Here is a 5,266-nt window from a genome sequence, read left to right as displayed (position 1 = left end):
ATACGCTCAAGAAAAAGAATGGGTTTTTTCAAAAGCCGCCGGATGGATAGAGCTCAAAGCAAGCAGCTGACCACACCAACAGAGGATATAGATTATACTATCTCCTTTTTAAGAATTATGTTGTGAACCAAGCTGACTCCGTAAGGGCCTATGGGATATTAGAGACTTTTATTTGGGATCCAGGCCCAATAACCACTTGTTAAAAAGGACTAGGAGTTAGAAGAACGGTTATGCAAATTATGTCGAAGCTTTTGCTGTCAATTATCTCTCATCCCCTTTCTCTGTTCTAGTATCTCATCCCCTTCTAGTTAACTTCTTCTATGTTAATATATTTGTAATTAGTATGTTATTACTTTGTTGTGTGTATTATACGTTGTAATTTGTATTCAACCATAGCTATATATCTCAGTGTTTGTATTGGAAATCGGGTTTGTTTCATTGAGAGGTCTTCAATGGAGGACCAAATAGTTCGAACAATTAAAGATTCAATTAAGGTCATGAAGGACACTTGGTCGAAGGATCTTGCGGAAATTCGTTCAATATTACACGAGTTGGTTGGAAACCTTCCGATGAGTAAACCTAGCACAATAGAATTTTAACGATTTTGTGGCGAGAATCTAGAGTTATGGATTTCCCAGGCTGAACAGTACTTTGACTTCTATGAAATTGCAAAAAACCACAAGTTATCTATAACCTTGTCTTATCTTGATGGAGCAGCGTTGACGTGGTACCAATGACTTTTTCAGAACAAACAATTGGTAGATTAGAAACAGTTCGCTGCGAAAGTGTTAATTCGCTTCCGCAAACGATATCTCAAATCACAGGAAGGTCGTTTGGCCAATCTCTGGCAGGTATCCACTGTGACTGAGTACCTAAGTCCTTTTGAGGCTATTTCGCTAGGTTTCAGTGAGCTAGATATCTCAAATCACAGGAAGGTCATTTGGCCAATCTCTGGCAGGTATCCACTGTGACTGAGTACCCAAGTCCTTTTGAGGCTATTTCGCTAGGTTTCAGTGAGCTAGATATACTTTCACCATGTCTTGCACATGTGCATCCACAAAGGAGCGATATATCCAATTCGTTGTTGCCTCAGAACTTTGATGAGAAATCTGAATACCTGACCAAAACTGATGCGCACAAGATGTACGACTTAAATGTTAAATAACTGCCCCAAGGTATTCACTTTGGCACCATTAGATGATCAAATTGAAATGTCTGATGAAGATGATATAGATCTTGACATAAGCGCAAATCCAAATGGAAGTCCCCAAAGAGATATGTCAGAGAGGTATGTTACATCAATTTCTTTGGATTCTGGCTCTCCGAAACAACAAATTGAATTTGCTTCCTTTGAAGACATGTATCTTCTTGAATTTTTCTCGGAGCTTGAGACTAAGTCATTACTTTTGTTGGGATCTATTGACACCGTTTGTTTCATCACGTATGTTAATTATATGACTCAAGTGTGGGATCTTGGACGACGATGGTGTATGCATTTTTCCATTTTGCTTTCGAATCTTCCAGGGACAGTTGTTGCTTCTTTGCAATTTAATTACAATTACACCCACTTGGAAATGAACACTCGGAATAAGGATTGGGAGAAGAACTCCAGGGGACTGTTTGCTTTCCGTTCTCAATGCATGAATTTGAAATTTGATGCAAGTTTGGAGAGCAGAAGAATGACACATCCTGCAATAAGTCTTGCTAGCTTCGTACAATCATTGTGGTCATTAACTGACTTTCCTACTTCTCTCGCTGAAGATGGTTCCTCATCAATGATGCATAATTATTGGACTTGCGATTTTACCAGGCCATTAACTTAACTGCCTTTTTTACTGATTCATTAATCAGTTCTCCATATCATAAAGTTGGAAAATTTCACAGAGAAGGAATTGCACTAGTTTATCCCTGTGTCATAGCCAGACAAACAGAGAAAATTTCTAGAGGTCAAATTTCTTTTGAAATGATTTGAGTCTTTGATCCTGGAGGAGGTACTTTTGATGTACCAATTCTTGAAGACATGGATGGTGTCCTTTTGGAAATCTCTAAAGCAATAACTAATCTATCTATATGCAACATGCCTATCTCTGCTGACAAACGTGATCTTCATCAATTGACATTAAAAGTGCTCATCAATTTGATATCAATTCTATTGAATTGGCATTTTTCCACGGTTAACCCTTTGGATGGACAAAATAGAGAGATGTCCAACACAATTGCACAAGCACAGAGATTGAAGTGCGACGTGAAGTTTGCAATTTTAAGAGATATGCAGGCATATGTTCACGCAAAGTGGCTAACTGCGGTTGAATTGGTGAGATTAGTTTCAATTGCTACTGCTGCTTTAACTAACAGTGGCCTTAGAAGCATTGAAGACCAACCGGTGGAACATGAAGGCCTGACCACTGATGTAATTACAGGAGGTGTGGCTTGTGTTATTCATCTTGGTAATTTAGAATCTGCAAAGGGCACTGGAGTTGATTTATCAGTACTTAAGATTAGCAACTCTTGGTTTCACTCTAACACTAAAGCAGTAGCTCTCGACTCACCTTCAAGCCTGGAAAAATGTACTATTGTAATGTCACGGTGGCTCCACTCGAACCTTGAGGACAAGGTTCATTTTGAGGGCGGGAGTATTGTTGTGAACCAAGCTGACTCCGTAAGGGCCTATAGGATATTAGAGGCTTTTATTTGGGACCCATGCCCAATAACCATTTGTTAAAAAGGACTAGGAGTTAGAAGAATAGTTATACAAATTATGTCGAAGCTTTTGCTGTCAATTATCTCTCATCCCCTATCCCCTTTCTCTGTTTTAGTATCTCATCCCCTTCTAGTTACCTTCTTCTATGTTAATATATCTGTAATTAGTATGTTATTACTTTGTTGCATGTATTATACGTTGTAATTTGTATTCAACCATAACTATATACCTCAGTGTTTGTATTGGAAATCAGGTTTGTTTCAAATTCCACCTTTGCATCTGTAAATAATGATCATATGCAAAATTATAAAATAGATCAAGAAAGAGGCAAAAAAAATTTAAGTTGAAATGCATTTAAAAGAGCAGTAGCGTAAAGGCTAGAATTGAGAATCAATCAGGAAAGAACTATTATATATGCAGTGAGATGAAAGGTGACAATCATTATTATCAATGAATAGACAAATTTTGAGCAGAGACAAACATAAGTTGAGTAACTGTGACTTTTTAAGTTAGAGTACGTATACCCTTTCGACAAAGAAGTCCCTTTCATTACGATAGCAACAGAGAATAATAACAGATTCATCTACCGAAAGCTCAATCATCTCTGCTTGTTCAAGAACCTGTAAGGCCATAATTCAAATCAATACAAAATTATTGGATTCTTTCCTATTTTAAATTAGGAGATCAAATTGTTTGAAATAGTATAATCCAAAATATCTCATCTTTGCAATTACTTTTCTTTCTACTCAAAGTAAACGCAAATGTCCACGTCGGTGAAATTAACAAATTTAAATACTTTCAACAGATGTCAATACAAAAGATAATAGGACTGATATTATAGCAGAAGCTTTTAGTTCTCACACAACATACAACATTGGACCTAGAAAAGAAAAGATTAAAGAAACATTATTCAAGCTCACCGTAAAATGTAGAACGCCAACTGATTAATCTACTCGTCAAGCGAGCTCGAGAGACATGCTAGTAGAGAATAATAATCCAACATTAGAGCTTCAATATTTTGTAAAAAAAAAAAGTTCAAATACAAAGAAGAAGCGTATCCACATAAAAAGGTATATTAAGTTGGAGCTCCATGGAATAATAAAACAAGATCAACTGAACATGATAGTACTGTGAAAGTCAACTGGAAAATTAATTAAAAAACAATAAATAAAACATATGAGTCAAAAGACAATGAAGCTGATGAAAGCTAGAGATATATTTGAGAAGATGAACTAAAAACAGAGAAAAAGAGTTAGAGGTGCTAGTCAAATGACACGTACTTAGTTGCACAAGCAGATGTACGGCCAAAAACTGACACGTATGTATATTATTAGGAATAGGCACAAAATTTAAATTTTCTGTACTACCCTTTTTCATCCCGTTCCTGTCATACAACTTTCATTGCATTTGGTACAATTTATGTAGCAGTGTTCGTACACCACAAGTTCCATTTCTAAATAAGAGTAAAGTAATAAATATAGTCCAAAGGCTTCACTAGAACAAACTGAATAAGTAATGCACTGAATTCTTTTCTCCCATTTGGGCAATTAGACAAAGTGGGTGTAGAGAGGTGACCCCTAGGGATTAGCACAGCGTCTCTGTTTAGGGGGTGAGAATCATTGTCTTTAACTTCCAAAAGTAATCAGACAGTAATTTATTGAATAAAAAATTTTGGGAAAATTAAATGATCTTTTGTGATACATGTCAATAAATAAAGGATCCAAAGTTAAAAGATAATATCGTAGTATAAAAATAATCCTACAACAGAAAATGGATTTGATTAACAATTGTGAAAAAATTTCTATCATAATCACCGTTGGAAGGTCCATAATCCTCGTGACATGAGCGATCCTAATTCCTTCAAAAACTCCCTTGACAAGCTCGGAGCTATTGGAATCCATGGATGTCACTTAATTTGAACAAAAATGGAGCTAGTTTTGAGGGCTTTAGTCTTATGGATTGGCTGGACTTTCATATATATATATATATATATATATATACTAGTTTTACGGCACGTGTGTTGCACGTGTGTATCATATTATATAGTATATGATGTTGTAAAATAGAATTAATATGACTAAATTAAAGTTTTTTATTAAATAATTATAAATTGAAAGAACAATGGTCAAGTGCTTTTAAATGATTAATACAGATAGTCATAAAGTTAATTATTTTTTGAGACCAAAATGATCAGATTTCATTGAAACATTTCAAAATACATTCAAAATTTAAATATGGTGATAAAGTGACATTTATTTAGTACTATTTTTTTTACTTTACTCAATTGTGTAAATAAACTTAACCAGCAAAATAGAAAAATAATATCAATATAAAAAAGGTCACCAATAGCATTTCCTCTTGAGGTTATGACTATAAATGATGGACACCATTTAACTACAATTTTTCTCTTAAATATTAATACTTCAAATTTGGGATGTGCATGACACTAATAACTATTACCATAAATAGTGTAATATTTTATCTTTATACGTAATATATCTTTTACAAAATATTACTCAATTTTTATATAGCTTGCAAGGAGTGTATCTTGCGACATAACATTTT

At 34.8% G+C, this 5,266-nt stretch overlaps 1 pseudogene; it reads left to right on the top strand.

Annotated features, from left to right (window-relative positions):
• Positions 1–452: 452 nt before the first annotated feature.
• LOC125829111 (uncharacterized) lies at positions 453–1,165 on the top strand (annotated as a pseudogene).
• The last annotated feature ends 4,101 nt before the right edge of the window (positions 1,166–5,266 follow it).

The sequence above is a fragment of the Solanum verrucosum genome, unplaced genomic scaffold, assembly GCF_900185275.1.
Source record: "Solanum verrucosum unplaced genomic scaffold, falcon-dt-bn FXZP01000007.1, whole genome shotgun sequence".
Lineage (NCBI taxonomy): Eukaryota > Viridiplantae > Streptophyta > Magnoliopsida > Solanales > Solanaceae > Solanum > Solanum verrucosum.
The sequence above is the reverse complement of the archived record's forward strand: the minus strand, read 5'-3'. Positions and strand labels throughout refer to the sequence as shown.